The sequence below is a fragment of the Oncorhynchus tshawytscha genome, linkage group LG06, assembly GCF_018296145.1.
Source record: "Oncorhynchus tshawytscha isolate Ot180627B linkage group LG06, Otsh_v2.0, whole genome shotgun sequence".
Taxonomy (NCBI): Eukaryota; Metazoa; Chordata; class Actinopteri; order Salmoniformes; family Salmonidae; genus Oncorhynchus; species Oncorhynchus tshawytscha.
The window spans coordinates 11,781,427-11,794,049 of record NC_056434.1 but is presented as its reverse complement, the minus strand read 5'-3'; positions in this window follow the sequence as shown (position 1 = coordinate 11,794,049).

Here is a 12,623-nt window from a genome sequence, read left to right as displayed (position 1 = left end):
AATGTGTTCGTAAAGGCATAACTGAATTCCCCAATTTCATGTATCATGAATAGTGGGGAGAACAAGTATTTGATACACTGCTGATTTTGCAGGTTTTCTTACTTACAAAGCATGTAGAGGTCTGTAATTGTTATCATAGGTACACTTCAACTGTGAGAGACGGAATCTAAAACAAAAATCCAGAAAATCACATTGTATGATTTTTAAGTAATTAATTTGCATTTTATTGCATGACATAAGTATTTGATACATCAGAAAAGCAGAACTTAATATTTGGTACAGAAACCTTTGTTTGCAATTACAGAGATCATTACGTTTCCTGTAGTTCTTGATCAGGTTTGCACACACTGCAGCAGGAATTTTGGCCCACTCCTCCATACAGACCTTCTCCAGATCCTTCAGGTTTCAGGGCTGTCGCTGGGCAATACGGACTTTCAGCTCCCTCCAAAGGTTTTCTATTGGGTTCAGGTCTGGAGACTGGTTAGGCCACTCCAGGACCAAGACACTCCTTAATTGCCCTGGCTGTGTGTTTCGGGTCGTTGTCATGCTGGAAGACCCAGTCACGACCCATCTTCAATGCTCTTACTGAGGGAAGAAGGTTGTTGGCCAGGACCTCGCGATACATTGCCCCATCCATCTTCCCCTCAATACGGTGCAGTCGTCCTGTCCCCTTTGCAGAAAAGCATCCCCAAAGAATGATGTTTCCACCTCCATGCTTCACAGTTGGGATGGTGTTCTTGGAGTTGTACTCATCCTTCTTCTTCCTCCAAACACGGCGAGTGGAGTTTAGACCAAAAGGCTCTATTTTTGTCTCATCAGACCACATGACCTTCTCCCATTCCCCCTCTGGATCATCCAGATGGTCATTGGCAAACTTCAGACAGGCCTGGACATGCGCTGGCTTGAGCAGGGGAACATTGCGTGCGCTGTAGGATTTTAATCCATGACGGCATAGTGTGTTAGTAATGGTTTTCTTTGAGACTGTGGTCCCAGCTCTCTTCGGGTCATTGACCAGGTCCTGCCTCTCACCTTCCTCATGATCATTGATGCCCCACAAGGTGATATCTTGCATGGAGCCCCAGACCGAGGGTGATTGACCGTCATCTTAAACTTCTTCCATTTTCTAATAATTGCGCCAACAGTTGTTGCCTTCTCACCAAGCTGCTTGCCTATTGTCCTGTAGCCCATCCCAGCCTTGTGCATTTCTACAATTTTATCCCTCATGTCCTTACACAGCTCTCTGGTCTTGGCCATTGTGGAGAGGTTGGAGTCTGTTTGATTGAGTGTGTGGACAGGTGTTTTTTATACAGGTAATGAGTTCAAACAGGTGCAGTTAATACAGGTAATGAGTGGAGAACAGGAGGGCTTCTTAAAGAAAAACTAACAGGTCTGTGAAAGCCGGAATTCTTACTGGTTGGTAGGTGATCAAATACTTATGTCATGCAATAAAATGCAAATTACTTAAAAATCATACAATGTGATTTTCTGGATTTTTGTTTTAGATTCCGTCTCGCACAGTTGAAGTGTACCTATGATAAAAATTACAGACTTCTACATGCTTTGTAAGTTTGTAAATCGGCAGTGTATCAAATACTTGTTCTCCCCACTGTACTTGGTTTCAAAATCGCTGGCAAACTTTTCTGTTAGTCCCTTGAGAACCCAAATTAATTGCAATCTTAGACTGTTGATCAACAAAAAGTGAAGCAATCAAACTCGATAAAGCCAAATGGACCGGAAAAGAGCCTCCTTTCTCTATCCTGTTCTGTTTCATAGCCTGAAGCAAAACAATTGATTACATGAACAACAAGCGTTAAATATTGGTAACATATTTGACTTTGAATTGGTGAAGTCCATAGTGCATCCACTGACGTTGTATGCACTAAGATGTATCCACTAAGATGTCTTAATAATTTTAGTGCATGACTGATTTGTTTTCTTGGTCTTTCGGCCAGGATGCAGCTGGCCTTTTCTTGAAGATGCCTTTCACTTTGAGCTGCATGCATCTGGTATTAAACCTCCAGTGACACAGACATCTGGCAGTTACAATAACTTGACATTCACTGAACAAACTTTTACTTTTGGACTCAAATTTGTATATCGTTATGATAGCTCAGAAGTCCCTAAAGTCAGTTATCACAGAATGATGAAACACCCCTCCTTTCAGGTGCATTGTGAACAAATGATGAGTGCTGTTATAACAAGCTCCCGCAGTTGCCTGCTCAGTGCTCAGACATTACAAGAACATTACAAAGAACATTAGTGTTTATTTTCTAGAGTTATCCAGGATATGCAGCCTCTCTAGGTCCAATTGTCATTTAAGAATCTTGTACAAGAAGGGCAAGCAATAACAAATAAAAGAGATAGAGACTCGCAATTGAAGAAAAAACTAACTGAGGCTAAAAATAAAATAGAATTGTAAAACAATTTGAATATAAATAAATCTGGAAATGTAAGGGACATTACACTCCAAAACAAATTTTACCTCATATTTCCAGTAATTTTATAAATATTTATAGCAAAAATGTTCTTACAAAAAAAACTGCACAAAAAACTGCTATATAAATTCCTATTGATATCGTCTTGTACAGACATATGCCTGGGAAACTGGATTGTTCATTGATTTGATTTTGGAGAGTGATAAAAAACAGATACATTGATACATTGAACCCCTCACACATAAGGAAAGACTGGAATGACTGAATCTTAAACACTTACTAGGCCAAAGATTACAACACTACAGTTCTCACCCCAGCATGTCTCTATTGTCTGAAAGGCTATGAAGTATTTAAGATGATCATATAAATAGATATAAAGTTCTTCATGTAAGAGCTGTAGTGCCACCCACCGGTAAGTGGCGCAGAGCATGCTGGGCAATCTCAAGCTCAGACAAGGCTAGAGACAAGTCAATAGAAAGTTCCAGCTCCTGTGATTTCCTTCAGTTAGCTTTTGTTGTGTTAGCCAAGGCCAGTGTGCATCCTTGCTGATATTTGCCATACCACTAAGTGCCTTAGCCCATCCATTCTACATACACTGTGCTGTGCTGTTTCGTGCCCATACTGTGAATCGTTAGCGTCATTAAACCACCTCGACCTTACCAGCACACGGGGGAAAACACAAAGTTCAAATCTAGCCTAAAGAATACACAGTCCACCGAGACCTCAGTTACACTATAGACTGTTTAAAATTATCTGTAACATCAGCTGAAGAAATCCCATTTTAACCAAAACAAATCAGTAGGCACTCCTATGAGCAATCTCCCCTTATTTCACCAGATATTAGATATCCAACCTCTCCATCAATGACAGATGTGAAAAGAAGTCGTTCTACCACTTCATCGTGGTTCCACAACAAAGAATGTGTTATACATCATCATGTGATATAGCTCATATTTCATCACTGCGTTTACACCCCACTCTGAACAGTGGCCTCCACTTCTACAGCTTTCAAAGTGGAGTACAATGCAACACCTGCAACTTAGACCTTTAAGATGTTAAGTTTTAATGAATGTGATACTTTTAGGACTACATTTCATTTGAACACAATTCTTATTGTTCTCCAGTGGCATGGTTAGTGAAATATTTACAAGTGCATATGAAAAGGAGATAATTGTTACTGGTCCTTAGGACTTATAAACCTCTGTCATACCACTGCCTTTCACAAATCATGCCATCCATCACACCATCAATAGGCTTACAAACTCTTTGGAATGAAGGAGACAAAAACAAACTATGGAAATTATGCTTCCACACAATTTATCATCAATGATCTTTATATGTTTAGATCGTCAATGGCACTATCGATCATTAAGATCTTTATATGTCTCATCATCACTGTATCATCATCACCCAGGACATTAACACAGGAGCGGTCTGGTGTTTGTGCCAACACCATAAAAGGATTAGGGTGCTATAAATAAGGGGTTGGTCCTTACAGAGGTACACGGTGGTGGATCCCTTTCTCAGCAAGTGGGTGGGTAGGGACACCAGATCCTAATCCCAGGAGGATATCACTTATCTGGAGACAAACCGCTCAGATTAAGGGAAGAGACAGAAAATGCACTGGAGATGGAGTGTGGGAAGGCCCTAACACAATTATACGCAATTCTACTGAATCCCCCAGAGCTTTCTCTGAGACGCACCGAGATAAATAGAGGCAAAGCCAGGTCATTTCCTCTCTGTCTGAAGTGCCAGAAGCAACGGTCAGCTGAGAGACAGTGGCGGTGTTCCAAATGGCGCCCTATTCCTCGTGGTCAAAACAAGTGCACTATATAGGGAATAGGGTGCAATTTGGGAGGCAGTCACAGAGGGGAGCAAGCAGGGCCCAGTATGTTTATGACTCTGCCTTGGAGTCTTTCTGATTCTATTTGCGATGGCTTTCCATTCATTTGGTCTGTATTGGGCCCTCACTAATGGTATTGTCAGTAATGCTATAAAGCTATAAATGAATGGATGAATATAATGCTATAAAGCTGTAGAATAGGTAAATAGCACCTGAGTCTCTGTGCCGGGACTAATAAAGTCCTCTTCCTCTAGGTTACCATTTTCTGTATGAACACTATGGCAATGGTGATACGCAAAGAACAAACTACCACACCATCTTTTCTGTAAGAGATTATGTACGTATAACCCAAAACGTAGCTCCATGTGACTTATGTTACAAATGATTATTTATTGCAGCAAAAGTAAACACGTTAATCCAATTAAATAATACTTAAGGCTTTGTGTAAACAAACTACCTTTATTTATAGCTAACCCATTATTTATGAAGACGGCTGCACACATTTGTTTCTTATTTGAGATGCCCACACACATTTCTATCATAGGGGACCCCTTGATTCCTTTTGTGTGGTCTTATGATTAATTCATGGCTCTCATATCTCATTTTATAAATGCACACATCCCTACATGGTGATGACTAATGCATCAAGCATTATCAGTAGAACCTGCATCTGACCAAGCTGACTCCACACTCCAAGACTGCTTCCATCACGTGGACTGGGAGATGTTTCGTATTGCGTCAGACAACAACATTGACGAATACGCTGATTCGGTGTGCGAGTTCATTAGAACGTGCGTTGAAGATGTCGTTCCCATAGCAACGATTAAAACATTCCCTAACCAGAAACCGTGGATTGATGGTAGGATTCGTGTGAAACTGAAGGCGCGAACCACTGCTTTTAATCAGGGCAAGGTGTCTGGTAACGTGTTAACCCTCGCAAGGCTGGAGGCCCAGGCGGCATCCCCAGCCGCGCCCTCAGAGCATGCGCAGACCAGCTGGCCGGTGTGTTTACGGACATATTCAATCAATCCCTATACCAGTCTGCTGTTCCCACATGCCTCAAGAGGGCCACCATTGTTCCTGTTCCCAAGAAAGCTAAGGTAACTGAGCTAAACGACTACCAGGTGTCAGGAAAATAACCTCACACTCAACGTCAACAAAACTAAGGAGATGATTGTGGACTTCAGGAAACAGCAGAGGGAACACACACCCCCACATCAATGGAACAGTAGTGGAGAGGGTAGCAAGTTTTAAGTTCCTCGGCACACACATCACAGACAAACTGAATTGGTCCACTCACACAGACAGCATCGTGAGGAAGGCGCAGCAGCGCCTCTTCAACCTCAGGAGGCTGAAGAAATTCGGCTTGTCACCAAAAGCACTCACAAACTTCTACAGATGCACAATCGAGAGCATCCTGGCGGGCTGTATCACCGCCTGGTATGGCAACTGCACCGCCCTCAACCGTAAGGCTCTCCAGAGGGTAGTGAGGTCTGCACAACGCATCACCGGGGGCAAACTACCTGCCCTCCAGGACACCTACACCACCCGATGCTACAGGAAGGCCATAAAGATCATCAAGGACATCAACCACCCGAGCCACTGCCTGTTCACCCCGCTGTCATCCAGAAGGCGAGGTCAGTACAGGTGCATCAAAGCTGGGACCGAGAGACTGAAAAACAGCTTCTATCTCAAGGCCATCAGACTGTTAAACAGCCACCACTAACATTGAGTGGCTACTGCCAACACACTGTCAATGACACTGACTCTACTCCAGCCACTTTAATAATGGGAATTGATGGGAAATGATGTAAATATATCACTAGCCACTTTAAACAATGCTACCTTATATAATGTTACTTACCCTACATTATTCATCTCATATGCATACGTAGATACTGTACTCTATATCATCGACTGCATCCTTATGTAATACATGTATCACTAGCCACTTTAACTATGCCACTTGGTTTACATACTCATCTCATATGTATATACTGTACTCGATATCATCTACTGTATCTTGCCTATGCTGCTCTGTACCATCACTCATTCATATAGGACATCAACCACCCGAGCCACTGCCTGTTCACCCCGCTGTCATCCAGAAGGCGAGGTCAGTACAACACTTTTCTGTACAGCACTTTGAGATATCAGCTGATGTACGAAGGGCTATATAAATACATTTGATTTGATATATCCTTATGTACATATTCTTTATCCCCTTACACTGTGTATAAGACAGTAGTTTTTTGGAATTGTTAGTTAGATTACTTGTTCGTTATTACTGCATTGTCGGAACTAGAAGCACAAGCATTTCGCTACACTCGCATTAACATCTGCTAACCATGTGTATGTGACAAATAAAATTTGATTTGATTTGACTTGATTTGATTTGCATCAAATGTAAAAGAGATGTAATCCTTGGTTCCTCACAGCAGGTTGAATACCACTCTACGTCTAGTATTGTTCTGCTTTTTAGGTATGAAACACTGGTCTCCGGTGGGGAAGCATATATACGTCCTGGTCGTGAGTTTGAACCATTTGACCACGGCTCTGCACACAGGAAGTAGGTCTTTCTATATACCAGCTGCATGTGAACAGAAAGGTAAAAGGCTTACATTGGGTGGCAGGTAGCCTAGCTGTTAGAAACGTTGAACTAGTAACTAGGTGAAAAATCTGCCGATGTGCCCTTGAACAAGGCACTTATCCCTAATTGGTCCAGGGCCACCTTAAAAAATGGCTAATCTCTGAACCCACTCTACGAGGGTGTTTTAGGGGAAGTTGAATATGTAAAAAACAAAAAAACATTTCCAATTCATACACACCCAATTATTATTTTAGAAAACTAAGATCAAATACTATAGACTTTAACTGACAAAGACATTCCTTCCTGTTCTTCCACCCAATTCTATTGTCATGAGTGTTTTGGACCGGTTTTGACCCTTCCACTCAAAATGGATACTCTGATAACACACTGGTCTGCTGGGTTCTTAATGGACAAGACCCCAGGGATGCTGCAGCGTTTTTCACAGTAAATGAAGGCGACGCCGCTCTCTGTCTTGGTGCCAGTTTCAGTGTCTTTGATTCCTGTTGCTTGAGGTGCTGGCAAAGGCCTCTATCTTGCCACCACCTCCCTGCCTTCATCACACCACAGCACTGTGTTCAGTGTGTTCTAATGTCTCATCAATAATGCAGTGGGACATATGTCAATATTACAGAACAACATATTAACAAGGCATTTTTGAGCTGTAGCCATTTTGAGCCCTAAAAGAAGTGCAATGGATGATGACGATGATGTGACACAATAAAAGGTATGTTATTTAAAGAGAAATGGATACATTTGAAGACAAATGACTATATACCTTGACTGCTTAGCGATCAATAACTGCGTTACAACAAATAAAGGTAACACTTTAAGATTCCTCAACATAAAGCATTTATAATGGATTAGTAATAGTTTATTCATTGTTTATTCATCATTACTCCCACATTTGTAAACATTAGTAGCCTAGATATTCACACATTTAAACAACTTTAAAAGTATTTAATAATGATTCATAAGATCATTCACAAGATCTTTAATATAAGTCATTATAAACCATTTACTGATCATGAGTTAAGTATTTGTGTGGCCTCATCTAAAGTGTGGGCTTTTTATATCAATGTTTTGAGTGACTTGTAGTAATTTTCTCACAAAAAGATGGACATGCCATTGGCAGACATTCCAGCGGTACCTGATGCTCCTTAAGGTCTCAAAAATATGTCAATGGTTAAACAATAAGCACACACAGAGGATGTTAAAGAAAATATATTGAACATTTTATTCCTAAACAGTCGCACTGCTGTAGTGTGAGGTGTAACTTCAGACACACTCTATGCTGAGTAAAATAACGTATTTAGTCCAGAAATGCTAACATAAGTGTTTATTGTCGGTGACTTTTCTACCAAAACCAAAATGTGGATTGCAGTCACTCCTTAGAGCTGTCTAATATCGCTAACCGAGGACTAAAATCTTGCGTCATTTGGTAATTTCTAGGTCCATATATGTTAGAAATTCCGGTTTGCGAAGTCTCCACCCCCCTTCCCCTAATTTCACCACACCACGAAGCAGTCGAAGCACAATACCCCATAATAACAAAGCGAAAACAGGTTTTTAGACATTTTTGCAAACTTATTAAAAATAAAAAACAGAAATATCATATTTACATAAGTATTCAGACCCTTTGCTATGAGACTCGAAATTGGGCTCAGGTGCATCCTGTTTCCATTGATCATCCTTGAGATGTTTCTACAACTTGGTTGGAGTCCACCTGTGGTAAATTCAATTGATTGGACATGATTTGGAAAGTCACACACCTGTAATATCCCACAGTTGACAGTTCATGTCAAAAACCAAGCCATGAGGTCGATGGAATTGTCCGTAGAGCTCCAAGACAGGATTGTGTCGAGGCACAGATGTGAGAAAGGTACCAAAACATTTCTGCAGCATTTATTGTTTATTTTACGTTTATTTATACAGGTTTTTCTCATTGAGATAAAATCTCTTTTTCAAGAGTGACCTGGTCCAACAGCAGCAGCAGGAACAAAGTTTCAGACAAAACAACTTACTAAGACAACATTGAACAAAACTATAGACACCCATACAGTATAACAATTACATATTACGTTAAAAAAAACACGAATGTCGTAACTAAAAAACAGCTGTTCTAAAGACAATTACACTCTTCTATGATATTTACAACGATCAAGTGTTTAAACTCCACCAACGTGACTAGATCATCACATTTTTAATTGTTCAAGAGATGGAGGACCACGGAGCTGGGTAACTAAAACTATTTTGACCATGACCTGTTCTAATTCTTTGTACTGTTAAAAGCAAATGAGAATGGGACCGTGATTGATATTTATTTACTGACTTGATTAAAAAAGAACAGAGATAAAGTGGTATTTTACCCAGTATGGCCTTACAAATCAGTGTATACCCGTGTTTAAGCCTACAATATGCAAGGTCAATGACGACCAGCCTAAGGCGCTGTAGAGATCATAATGACGTTTTTGAATGGTAATGAACCTGAGAGCCACATGATATACTGAATCAAGAGCTCTCATGGTAGTGGTTGAGGCCTGCATATACTGTATATATACAGTTGAAGTAGGAAGTTTACATACACTTAGGTTGGAGTCATTAAAACTTATTTTTCAACCACTCCACAAATATCTTGTTAACAAACAATAGTTTTGGCAAGTTGGTTAGGCAGATTATTTCACTTATAATTCACTGTATCACAATTCCAGTGGGTCAGAAGTTTACATACACTAAGTTGACTGTGCCTTCAAACAGCTTGGAGAATTCCAGAAAATGATGTCATGGCTTTAGAAGTTCTGATAGGCTAATTGACATAATTTGAGTCAATTGGAGGTGTACCTTTGGATGTAGTTCAAGGCCTACCTTCAAACTCAGTGTCTCTTTGCTTGACATCATGGGAAGATCAAAAGAAATCAGCCAAGACCTCAGAAAAAAAATTGTAGACCTCCACAAGTCTGGTGCAATTTCCAAACGCCTGAAGGTACCACGTTCATCTGTATAAACAATAGTACGCAAGTATAAACACCATGGGACCACACAGCTGTCATACAGGTCAGGAAGGAGACGGGTTCTGTCTCCTAGAAATTAACGTACTTTGTTGCGAAAAGTGCAAATCAATCCCAGAACAACAGCAAAGGACCTTGTGAAGATGCTGGAGGAAACAGGTACAAAAGTATCTATATCCACAGTAAAACGAGTCCTATATCGACATAACCTGAAAGACCGCCCAGCAAGGAAGAAGCCACTGCTCCAAAACCGCCATAAAAAAAGCCAGACTACGGTTTGCAACTGCACATGGGTACAAAGATCGTCATTTTTGGAGAAATGTCTCTGGTCTGAAGAAACAAAATAGAAATGTTTGGCCATCATGACCATCTTCATGTTTGGAGGAAAAAGGAGAAGGCTTGCAAGCCGAAGAAAACCATCCCAACCGTGAAGCACGGGGGTGGCAGCATCATGTTGTGGGGTTGCTTGGCTGCAGGAGGGACTGGTGCACTTCACAAAATGGATGGCATCATGAGGCAGGAAAATTATGTGGATATATGGAAGCAACATCTCAAGACATCAGTTAGGATGTTAATGCTTGGTCGCAAATGGGTCTTCAAAATGGACAATGACTCCAAGCATACTTCCAAAGTTGTGGCAAAATGGCTTAAGGACAACAAAGTCAAGGTATTGGAGTGGCCATCACAAACCCTGACCTCAGACTTACTGAAAATTTGTGGTCAGAACTGAAAGTGTGTTCGAGCAAGCAGGCATACAAACCTGACTCAGTTACACCAGCTCTATCAGGAGGAATGGGCCAAAATTCATCCAACTTATTGTGGGAGGCTTGTGGAAGGCTACCCGAAACGTTTGACCCAAGTTAAACAATTTAAAGGCAATGCTACCAAATACTAATTGAGTGTATGTAAACCTCTGACCCACTGGGAATGTGATGAAATAAATAAAAGCTGAAATAAATCATTCTCTCTACTATTATTCTGACATTTCACATTCTTAAAATAAAGTGGTGATCCTAACTGACCTAAGACAGGGAATTTTTACTAGCATTAAAAGTCAGGAATTGTGAAAAACTGAGTTTTAATGTATTTGGCCGTGGTGTATGTAAACTTCAGACTTCAACTGTGTATATATATATATAACCTCCCTCAAATCTAAAACCTCCAGTAATGTACACCGTACCAGCTCCTTCCTGGCCTCCAGAGAAAAACAAGCCTTATGGCGGTAATAAAAACTATTCTCAGTTTGAGCTTCCTTATCAAGTTCTCCACATGAACAGTGAAGCTCAGCTTGTCATCAACCCACAGTCCCAAATATGTGTACACTTTGACTTGCTCTTTAGTATTTACATCCAATGTAGCAATGGCATGATTAGTAACATGCCTGGCATTTGAAAATACCATGCATTTTGTTTTACCCAAATTCAGAAACAGCTTCAAATCATACAGATTCTGTAGTATGGTGTTAAATGCTCTTTGGGCATTTTCAAACGCTAAAGATAAACTACTACCACTTGAATAAAGAACATCCTCATCTGAATAAAAATGAACATCCGCTGTTTCAATATGATCCCCAATGTTATTGATATACACAATGAACAACAGTGGGCCCAAAATAGAACCTTGTGGAACACCTGAGCACAACTCTATTGATAGGTAATCTAATTCCACAACATTTTAACCTTTGCACTAACACAGCATGGTCCACAGTGTCAAATGCCTTTGACAAATCAATAAAGACAGACAACACAATGTAACTTCTTGTCAAGAGCACAGTGGATGTCATTAAAAACCTTCAATGTTGCTGAAACAGTGCTGTGGCCAGACCTAAAACCTGATTGCATTCCATTTAATATGTTGTTTTCTTGGAGGTAGGCCTTCAGCTGCCTACTAACTAAGGACTCCAGTACCTTAGATAGTACAGACAGTGTTGATATGGGTGGATAGTTGTCAAGTAGGAAAGGATCTCCAACTTCCAGGAGAGGCTGTACAAAAGCAGATTTCCATAACTTGGGGATTTCCTTAACGTCAAGAGTGAGGTTAAAAATACATGATAAGGGGGAGCAATGATGTCAGCAGCTAGGTGTAGGAGGCGGGGGTCTAGTTCATCAGGGCCAGGGGATTTTCTCCAGCAATTTGTTTCAGGGATTTACACACTTCTGAAACAGAGAAGGATGAGAAGGAGAACCTGGTGAAGGAGTGCACAGGGGTGTCAGGTAAATTCATAGGGGGCTCAATTAAACCTTTGACCTTTTCAAATAAACTGCCTGCATCTCGACAATGCTGATTTAAAGCTTTCAGAATACAGGTTCTCTCAGTTACAATCTGTGTGTCTACCAATTGCCATCCAATCATCCGCCGAACCAGACCCTCTTGCTTTAGCCCACATAGCATTTCGTTCCCCTATGATTTTAGTAAGTTAATCAGTAAACCAAGGATTCTCTCTGCCCTTAATCCTGGCTTTTTTTTTTTTAAACGGGCATGCCTATTGCATACATCCTGGAATGTGTTGTGGAAGTAGAAATGGCTAGTTCAATATCAGGGATTAATTCAATTCTATTCCATTCAATGCCAGATGAATCATGTAAAAAAAACCTTGAATATCAAACTTACTTCCAGTTTCTTTTTGTAATGACACGTGAAGATCGCTTAGGAATTTTACCATCTCTCACAAAGACAATAGCACAGTGATCACTAATATAATTGGCTAAAAATACCAGAAGCATGAAAACGATGAAGAGTATTAGTTAAGA